General features: G+C 36.2%; 1 protein-coding gene and 1 long non-coding RNA gene across 3 annotated transcripts in view; one reads left to right on the forward strand and one right to left on the reverse strand.

Annotated features, from left to right (window-relative positions):
- plaub (plasminogen activator, urokinase b) overlaps nucleotides 1-11,137 on the forward strand; it is a 122,123-nt gene that overhangs the window by 48,826 nt on the left and 62,160 nt on the right. The window contains exons 1-2 of one of the 2 annotated variants that reach the window (XM_067429781.1): nucleotides 7,718-7,767; nucleotides 8,505-8,668. The gene's annotated coding sequence lies outside the window, so the exon portion shown is untranslated. Of the gene's footprint in view, nucleotides 1-7,717; nucleotides 7,768-8,504; nucleotides 8,669-11,137 lie in introns of those variants that run through there. The other variant, XM_067429780.1, reaches the window with a different exon arrangement.
- LOC137055868 (uncharacterized) lies at nucleotides 6,391-7,663 on the reverse strand. The gene is made up of 3 exons (XR_010900103.1): nucleotides 7,514-7,663; nucleotides 6,984-7,086; nucleotides 6,391-6,891 (listed from the first exon to the last, which is right to left on the reverse strand). It is a non-coding gene; the product is annotated as an uncharacterized lncRNA (long non-coding RNA).

An 11,137-nucleotide genomic window follows, 5' to 3' on the forward strand; every position in this document is an offset into this window, starting at 1 on the left:
TTATTTGACAGTTGTCCTTTTTTCCCCGAACACAGTAAATACAGAACTGCACCGAAACCGTGAACCTAAAACCGTGAAACAAACCGAACCGTGAGCAGTCTGTACCGTTACACACCTATAGCGTGACGTGTGTGAGAGGGTGGCACACACATTCTGAAAGCCTTCGGCAGAATTCAGAGGAGCCATTTTAATCTAGATTCAAAAAAATCAATCTGTGCTAATTAAAACCAATCATAAAGAATGCAGCAGATTTTGATTATGTGATAAAAAGTAAAATGGTTAAAAATTATGACGACAAACTGACACTCCTCTATAAATTAACTGCATGAAACCTGATGGTATCTGTCGGCTCTCAGTGAAGCTCAAACCTCATGTCTAAAGGTGACACACTGAAAAATAATCTTTAATTGTTCACAAACTCTTATTACCATCTCATTGTGAGATGATACCATTCAATACGAGATGATACCATCTCATATTGAAATGGATACTCAGATGGTTATAATAAGCTTGCTGATGTGTGTCTAAACGGATGTGCAAAGCAAATTAAGCTGATGTATATCTGTCATTTAAAAACCTGTTATTCTGAATATACCGGCTACAGGCCGCTCTGTGGTGAAACCAGCTGAAACCAGATCGAACCGCTCCACACTGTAAACAAATGTCAAGCTCGTACAACAAAATAAATCTTGGTACTTATTTCCCCTAGCTTTTTCTTGTTTGCTCAGCTTTTGTAAATGCAGTTATACTAACTGAAAATAAGTTTTCTGTGATAAAAAAACATTTTTTGTTGAGTTAACGTAACATTTTTTTCTGGAGATGTGAACTGTTCTTTAACAAATCTTTTTTATTTGAGCCAATTCAACTTTTTTTGTCTGTAGAATTTAATGTCTGAAGTTGAGTGAACAAAAAAATGCTATTGGAAATTAGTACTAAGAAATACTGTGTTAGGTAAACTACAATAACATTGGCAAAGTCAAAAACTGAAAACAGTGAGTCAAGAAATGTTAACTAAACATTTATTTCAAAAAGTATTTCAAGCAATGTTTTCAAAACGGTTTGTACAGACTTGAAGTCAATAAAATGTTATTTTAGTTAACCGTCATGAGAAAATTAGCATTTCTATTAAAAGGTGTTCACCCAATGATAATTCTCTTATTATTACCTTATGTCACAAACTCCTATGACTTCCTTTCTTCTGCAGAACACAAAAGCACACAGCGCCAATGGTTCAATCTGTGCCTTCTGAGCAGTACAACCGTTTGGGGTAAGAAGCAGATTAAAATATTACTATATATTAGTATATCTTGTATTCTAGAGCAGAAAGGAAGACAAATGAGTTTGAGACATCAAATTATAATGAATAATCATTTTTGGGTAAACTATTACTTTACATATTTCTCACAGGAAACAAATAAAATGCATCAATAATAGTATTGCTACCACTATCACATAACATGTTTTAGTCAACAATGAATAATAAAATTGAATCAATAATGCATTACTAAAATTAAACACTGCAGTTAGAACTGTTTAAAAAAAACTATGAATATAGAGTAACAAATAAGCATTTCTTTCTTTTTTTCTTTTTTTATCCAAATGCCTCAGTACATAAAATACAATCACATCTAAACAAACAACATGCCAACAAAGATGTTCTGCATTGCCTCAAATGTATATTTGAATCCTTTTGTATACTCAGGGATATTTCACCAAAAAGTTGCACGCCCAAAAGTTTGTAAAGTTGTTTCAAACCTGTATGAGTTTCTGTCTTCTGTTGAACACAAAAGATTATATTTTAAAGAATGTTAATAACCAAACCTCCATAGTGTTTGGCACTGACATTCTTCAAAATAATTTCTTTTGTGTTCAGCAGAATAAAGAAACTCATACAGGTTTGGAACAACTTGAGGGTGAGTTAAATTATGAACAGATAGTTTACCCAAAAATGTCATAATTTGTCATAATTTAACTCACCCTCAAGTTGTCCCAAACAACTCGGTACTCTTTGGACTTCTATATGCTCCGTGAAAGCAGTGGGAAGGTCAGATAGGTCCTCTATGACCACAGTTTCCTCTAAGAAGCTGAAGTTTAGTCCTCCATGAAGTCCTAAGAAGAATATTAAAGAAAAATAGTTGATTGTGTAAACTTAAATATCAAATCTTAAATACACTGCAAACAAAACGTGGCACATTATGAGCTAACCTGATGTAAAGACTTCAGGAAAACCCATTTATTAAATATTAACCAACCATTTCATAAAAAAATGGAGATCAATGAAAATATGAGAGACACAAAAGTTGACAACCTACCAGACAAGTCTTAGATATTGCATCACACGTCCTAAAGATACAAGGGCCAGTCCCTGCAGAGCTGTATTGTATCTGTGTCATATGACGTCTGTAGGAAAAATAATAATAATTGCATTCAGGATTATTTACTTCTGCATGATTACTTCAAATCATAATGGAGTGTCACTGAAAATGTTTAAGGGTATCAGAAATGAAGGGGGGGGGGATTTCATAAAACACTGACTACTACATACATCTCTTCAGGTACTTAAGAAGACAAAATGACTGTCACATTAACAGATAACTCCAAGGCATTCAGCTGTTTAGTAATAATCACACCTACTTATCAAAATATTCTATGATAGTTTTCATCTCATCTGCAGGGTGTTTATTCTCTGACTGATATATTATGAGGATGGAGTCATTTTATTGTTTTGAGGTCCACACAAGTGATCCTTCGGAGGAAACCTGAGGGAGTTCAAAAAATATATCTTAACGTTAAAGTCTAATGAAAGGGGGATTCTGAAATCCACTGCCGCTTCAATATACCTGTATATAGAACATATATCCTAATTTACTTCATAATCAAAGCCTTAATCAATACTTATCTTCCTATATTATTATAATGATTAAGAGATGGGTGGACTTGTTGTTTTGGGCAAGCTGGCGCCTGCTCCAGATCTGGAAGGTCACTACGGGCCTAATTCTGGGGTGAAAGCGTCAACAAGTGACACGTCTATGGAAACGTGCATCAGATTAACTGACATGAGTAGAAATTTACCATGACTGTGCATTGTCTCTGAGCCAATCATAACTATTTACATTGCAGTGATGACGTGGATAGACCTTGAAAACGGTATAACTGTTGGGACATTTGTATGTACGATAGGGCGGTGCAACGAGACGGTGAGAGCGGGAGCGCGGCCTTCGAACTCCTTGTGAGACTTGAAGCTGGCTTCTGCTTTTGAAACTGCAAACTATCCTTAAGTACATTTTTCTTTTAATTAATTGCAATCCTGACTCTTTGTCTTCATTCCTTCACTACTAGTGGGGGTCATAAGCTGTTAACCCCTAACACTAAAAACAACCAGGTTATTTAAATAGTGTGCAACTTGGCTCTGAACTGGGAGGACAAGAATTTGTGTGGACCCGATATGTAGACAAGTTTTGTATTCGCAGTACCAACACTGCATGAAATGTGCACTCAATGTAACGTTAGATCTGTATTATTTTTTTAAACACACACACACAATATGAATGATATTACAAATTAATGAGAAAAATGAAACTTTCCATAAAACAATCTAACATACAATTATACTCCTATATAATATTTCTCTAATATTTCGTATTTAAAAATGTTTGTGTGCCGCTGCCCTGTGTAATGTTAATAAGAATTCTCAGATGCCCTCAGTTACAGTAAAGATGGAGAGTCGAGTAATAAATCTTACAATGCGACAGAACTCATATGCACGTCTTCTAAACACACTTTGAGCAGCTTGATTTAAACATTCAGGAACATTAAAGGAACGGAAGTACATGCAGTGTTATGCATTTTTCATAAATTTCGTTAGCCAATACCAACTAATGTAATGTAGGAAAACTGACAACAGACAAAGAAAGAACAACGAGCAAAAACCAATTAAGCGCACTAACCATAAAGTTCTTCTGAATTATTACCCATGTCGTGCTGTCTCTCCTTTCATTAATATTTTCCTCAAGCCATTTGCAAAAACACTCTCAGATTAAAAATTTGAGGTTGGTTTCTATTGCTTTAACTCAAATGAATAAGTTGGCAGTGTGTCTTTTGGATCAACTGGTAAAGCTTTGTTCACAGAACACATATTTTAAAGGTTATACAAAAATTATTATTATAATTATTGGGTTAGGTTGGCTAGACAAATTAAACGTAGTTGTGCTGACTTTTTCATGGATTTTTGCTGAACCAACACAACAAACATTTCGACTTTTTTCAAGTTGGGTTTTTATGTAAACTGGACACTTTTCAATACACACATTATAAAAATGACCATGAGGCTAAAGCCTAAAGGGAAAGTAAAGAAAGCTAACACCTCCCAAGTTAAGTAATAAATATCTAGTTTAATGTAAGATTACTTAATAATAATAATATTAATAATAATAATAATAATTCATTACATTTATATAGCGCTTTTATAGGCACTCAAAGCGCTTTACATAGAAGGGGGAATCTCCTCAAACACCACTACTTAAGTAGTTCCATTTAACTAACAGTGTTATATTATGTTCTGCAAACATCTTAAATACTATTATGCAAGATATTGTACTCAATTTAAAAGTTTATGCCATAAGACATAAACCATTTTAAAAGATCATTATTTGACATTAAATATATACAGTCTTGTTCAAAATAATAGCAGTACAATGTGACTAACCAGAATAATCAAGGTTTTTAGTATATTTTTATTGCTACGTGGCAAACAAGTTACCAGTAGGTTCAGTAGATTCTCAGAAAACAAACAAGACCCAGCATTGATGATATGCACGCTCTTAAGGCTGTGCAATTGGGCAATTAGTTGAAAGGGGTGTGTTCAAAAAAATAGCAGTGTCTACCTTTGACTGTACAAACTCAAAACTATTTTGTACAAACATTTTTTTTTCTGGGATTTAGCAATCCTGTGAATCACTAAACTAATATTTAGTTGTATGACCACAGTTTTTTAAAACTGCTTGACATCTGTGTGGCATGGAGTCAACCAACTTGTGGCACCTCTCAGCTGTTATTCCACTCCATGATTCTTTAACAACATTCCACAATTCATTCACATTTCTTGGTTTTGCTTCAGAAACAGCATTTTTGATATCACCCCACAAGTTCTCAATTGGATTAAGGTCTGGAGATTGGGCTGGCCACTCCATAACATTAATTTTGTTGGTTTGGAACCAAGACTTTGCCCGTTTACTAGTGTGTTTTGGGTCATTGTCTTGTTGAAACAACCGTTTCAAGGGCATGTCCTCTTCAGCATAGGGCAACATGACCTCTTCAAGTATTTTAACATATGCAAACTGATCCATGATCCCTGGTATGCGATAAATAGGCCCAACACCATAGTAGGAGAAACATGCCCATATCATGATGCTTGCACCTCCATGCTTCACTGTCTTCACTGTGTACTGTGGCTTGAATTCAGAGTTTGGGGGTCGTCTCACAAACTGCCTGTGGCCCTTGGACCCAAAAAGAACAATTTTACTCTCATCAGTCCACAAAATGTTCCTCCATTTCTCTTTAGGCCAGTTGATGTGTTCTTTGGCAAATTGTAACCTCTTCTGCACATGCCTTTTTTTTAACAGAGGGACTTTGCGGGGGATTCTTGAAAATAGATTAGCTTCACACAGACGTCTTCTAACTGTCACAGTACTTACAGGTAACTCCAGACTGTCTTTGATCATCCTGGAGGTGATCATTGGCTGAGCCTTTGCCATTCTGGTTATTCTTCTATCCATTTTGATGGTTGTCTTCCGTTTTCTTCCACGTCTCTCTGGTTTTGCTCTCCATTTTAAGGCATTGGAGATCATTTTAGCTGAACAGCCTATCATTTTTTGCACCTCTTTATAGGTTTTCCCCTCTCTAATCAACTTTTTAATCAAAGTACGCTGTTCTTCTGAACAATGTCTTGAACGACCCATTTTCCTCAGCTTTCAAATGCATGTTCAACAAGTGTTGGCTTCATCCTTAAATAGGGGCCACCTGATTCACACCTGTTTCTTCACAAAATTGATGACCTCAGTGATTGAATGCCACACTGCTATTTTTTTGAACACACCCCTTTCAACTAATTCAACTAATTGCCCAATTGCACAGCCTTAAGAGCGTGCATATCATGAATGCTGGGTCTCATTTGTTTTCTGAGAATCTACTGAACCTACTGGTAACTTGTTTGCCACGTAGCAATAAAAAATATACTAAAAACCTTGATTATTCTGGTTAGTCACATTGTACTGCTATTATTTTGAACAATACAGTATCATTCATTCAAGTTAATAAGTTAATGATATTTTATTGTGATATTCTTGACAAAGAAGTTGTAACTCAGTTGTATTGCTAGTTTTTGTCGAATAAACTTGTCAAATAAACCAGACTGAATATATGAATGTCTGAACAAGCAATACACCAAAGGAAAGAACAGACCGTCTGCTTTAAAAAGAAGAAAACTGTGCGTGCATGGAATTTTTTTTTTTAATCAACAATTGAACATGGGTCATTTTCTTAAAAAAAATAATTACAAAAAATAATAATTAAAACATTTTAAACAAAAAACAAAGTCTGGATCTGATTCAAAATGATGATCAAACCCACAAAGCTCCACAGTCCTATAACTCGTCCTGAGTCTACATTTTAGTAACGTTATATTTATGAAAATATGATATAAATAAGAAACCCAAAACCACTGTGGTCAATTAAAATGGCAATAGACAATATGCATGTCAAATGTTGCACATTGTTTTGTGGGACTAAACTAAAAGTGTGTCAGGACACTCATCAGAGGAACAAGTAACAGCATCAGAGAAGCACACAGACAAGAAGCCTCAGATTCCTTCACTTGGTCTGGGACAAACTCATCTGTGGACAGGGAATATAATCCAATGAAATCAGAAAATCATAAATCATCAGAAACCTTTATTACAAATGATTAAAATGACAGAAATGTTCACCTGTGTTCCCTCCAGACCACACCAGAGGACCCATGGATATGGAAGCACTGTCATGGAAGTCCAGAGACCTGCCCTCTCTCTGCTGGTGTCCAGAGGCACAGTCCTGATGGAGGAAAGAGCAACATCCAGCTGTGTGAATCCCTGTTAAATATCACTGAACTAACATGAGACAAAGGAGAGTCTCCAGCAGAGGGCAGCCTTGAACATTAAGAGCCAGATTTACTAACAGATAGAGCCAACACAAAACCTTATTTGGATTTTTAAAAAACTACTGTCAGGATTTACTGAAGACTCACAGTGAAGAATTATTGATTAAAAGGTGTGGATACTCTTATTTTTGCTGCTGCATGCAGAGTTTCTCGTTCAGATGCAAAATTGATGAAATAAATAATGTAATGTGATTTATTGAGATTTGCACCAGTGAACTATTATTACAATGCATAGATAACGATATGCATCACTGAGAACATTAATCTGTCAATGAACTAACACATACATCAGTAAACACATAGCATTCACGCTAGCATTACCCTGTGTAACCCATGGTTACTGGAGTGCAATCCTCTATTCTGCCTGTGGGTGGCGCATACGCCCCAGGGATTTTCTAAATAAAATAAAAACACTTAATTTCCTCCGGTGAAGACACTGCTAGAAAGCATCAAGGACTGGTATGGAAATATCCCATACCAAATATTGAAATATTGTGTGTCTATTAGGTTGAAAGCTGTGAGAGAGAGAGTTAAGCCGCATGATCTGCGAGCTTCTCAAGTTAACGTTACCTCCGGTAAGGATGCTGATACTAACGCGAGTGTTATGTTGACTTTGCTATCACCATTATGGCACAAAATACTGTTCTTCTAAAACCAATCGAAGTTGTGACCCTGATTCTTGCGTTTTGATACCAAATAGACATGGATTCAGATTGTTTTATGTTGTTTAAAATGTTCATCAAAGATCGCTAATCACGCCAGCCGCATGTTAACCTTAAACATATAAATGTGAGTTTGTATATTAGCGCTGCTAGCTCAGGTAAGCTAATCATCACTATTGTAAATCTTTGATAGTATTCACGCCGCTAAAGATGCCTTTATACCCTGTTCTGTTGACTTGAAAGTCATTTGATTGTCTTGTTGTCAGTAAGGGTGATTTAGTTCATTTAATAGCCAATATGTTTGATATGTTTATGAAGAACAGAAGTTTATTGTAACTGTTAAAAAGAATGAATATATTCAAATGTGATGTTTAAAATGTAATTAAGATACAAATAGATTTAAAAGATTAAAAACATAAATATCTGGCTTCAGAAATCTTATGATTTTATTTCTATACTGTGAGATGGAAGTACATTATTGATCGACTGATTGTTGTTCATTGGAACTGATCTATGTCTATCCTTTACAATTGGTTATATTTGATCTGACATTTTGATGGAGATAAACTGATTGCATTTGAACAGAAATGAGGCAATAGTAACTAATGGATTCTGTACTGTATAGATTGTTTTTTTTTTTTTTTTTTGAGGGATTGATCATCTGAATCTGACCGTGGTGGTCAGTGGTGAGCCAACCGCAGAAATCTGTGAACGGACCAAGAGCCTGGTGTGGCCAGCCGTGGCATCTTTGGAACCATCATAATCCTGTGCCTTCATTTGAAATACAGATAAGAACACACATAAATCTACCCGGGTAGTGAAAAGAACATACATAATCCAAGAAACACACACACCAAGAACTTTCATGGACTCTTTCTTTGTTTAAGGTTGTTTATTTTGGTTTTATTACTGTGCGCTTGTGCACTCAGGAAGCCGGCTCCCAGCTAACAAAAAAAGGTCCCCAAAAGGTCCCCTAAATGGCCTCCGCGAACGTCCCCCGGATGTCCATGTGTAGGGTCCTCTTGACGTCCCACGGACATCCTCAAAGACGTCCTCTGGACATTCACGGGGACGTTCACACGACGTCCAGCGGCCATTCGGGACGTTTATGGCACTTTCAATTTACCAGCGTTTTATTCTGTTTTATTTTGCATTTTGGCAAACCAAAGAAAACAGACACGTAGGAATTGTAACGAACAAAGTATATTTATTTTAAGTGAACAACTGTAAAGGTGATGTGCTCTTTCCATGGGTGTTTGTGTGTGTAAACCATGGTGTCTGTTCAGGCAGCTGTGTGCGCGCGCACGCGCGTCTCTGGTCGTCAGCTGTAGGGTTAGTCCCAAGGCAATTCTTCTTGTTGGTTTCTAACCTAAAACAACAAAAATTAACACATTCAGTAGTGTTATGATTTTATATGTCTAATACTAGACCTATCATCGTTTGTCTATTGAAAAAAAAACTTGATTTGGTTAGACCATGGTCCAAGTTAGCCTATATTTAGCACACATTGGAAGATAACATCAGGCCGTCCCAATTTGTCTTTTGCCTCAGTGTGTATTTACTTTGGAAAGTTCGATATTTAAGCCCTATATTTGTCAATATCAGATAAAGTCGTATCATTTCAGTTTAAAAAAGTGTTAGCATAACTTAACGTTAACGGTTTGCAGCTGTAACGTTAACTTACTACACAAAGGAAACCTTTTAAAATGTGAAATTTCCATATTTTAAACTTTACAAGGTTAAAAATAGTTATGAAAGCTAATGTCTACTAATCTAAAATTATAAATACCTTTTTCGACCGATGAAAGAGAAAACTAAAAGCCGTTTCTGAGGAAATCCGCAAGACCGTTAACGGTCTCTCTCTCTACGCAGCTAAGCAATGCCATGGATACGTGCTTGCGTGTACCTCAAAGAATGACATCACACAGTTAGGCGCATTTGATCGATACTTGCATGTATCTCCCAGTGGCTATATTTCACGCGCGCGCGTGCTTGTGTGTGTGTTGTTAATGACTTTTTTGTAAATAACTTTTTTTTTTAATAAAACCAGTCGCCTTCACCTGACCAACAATCTGACTAGTAAATGGGTAGGAAAATGTTATAATGTTAAAATGTCTTTCCAGGAATGTGCTTTTTCATTCTTCACGTTTTCATTGACTGCATTCATCAGTTGAATTCGATTAATATAAGTCGATTCAGATCCTGAGATTCAACCTTATTTTCTTCATGCATGTGGAATACATAATAAATTGTAGCCTATGTTCTATTAGTATTGTTGAAGGGTATCCTGTTTAAATGTTTAAATTAGCCTATATAACTGCCGAAAACAAACTTGTTCATCTTTAATTAATGGTAATACTGATAACTTACTAAGTAACAAGAAAGTTATTTGTAATAGCTATTCAGATCATATTTTTACTAGGCCTAGTTTATTTACAATATAATATCAATCTACAAAACAAAAAACATGTTTTTTGCAAAAACTTTCCATTATCATATTTTAAGGAATGTATAAATCCCCTTTTAAATACAAAATGGGTTTATTTTAGATTTTTTTTTTCGTTTGTCTGAGTTACAAAGTGTCAGGTCTGACGATAAAAGGCAATGCATGGGCGGCTGGATTTGCAAGTGTTGTTATGGAAATTGCATGCCATTGAGGGATGAAATAGGGACGTTCGCAAACTGGCCTAAACAAAATATCCTCGAAACGTCTGCCAGCGAACGTTCCACCGCAGACCTACTGCGGACCTTAACGGACGTTCGCAACGTCCGGGGGACGTCCCCTGTTTGCTGGGCTTAGATAGGCAGGGAATGTAAATAACTGTCTTTATTTTTTCTATAATACATTTCTAAAACTTACCTGTTTTGTGTTATTTGTTCTCTGCTGACCTTTCACTACTTCAGGCTCCGTAGTCGCACCTAGAGTTTCTGATTTCAGCCCAGCTGTACTTTATAGCTAATCCAGTCATTATCGGTTACGCTAAGCCTACACCTTACACCTGCCAGTACGGACAGGTCAAAGTGACATAACATTAACCAACTCATTAGAAGCGTCCTGTTTAGCCTTAAATGCCGAATTTCGTTGGAGCTGTCGTCTTGTCCCGGGTCCGACTTTGGTTTAGATTGACACAGTTGCACAGATCTCCTCCTACTTTAGGCTCTGATTCCTACAATCTTACCAGCACTCACACACATCATCAACATATTCCCCTGAAGGGTCTGCCGACAGCCATGGAGACGGATAAAATAATGTTCAACGTAATCTTCAGATACTATGGAATCC

The sequence above is a fragment of the Pseudorasbora parva genome, chromosome 21, assembly GCF_024679245.1.
Source record: "Pseudorasbora parva isolate DD20220531a chromosome 21, ASM2467924v1, whole genome shotgun sequence".
Classification (NCBI taxonomy): Eukaryota; Metazoa; Chordata; class Actinopteri; order Cypriniformes; family Gobionidae; genus Pseudorasbora; species Pseudorasbora parva.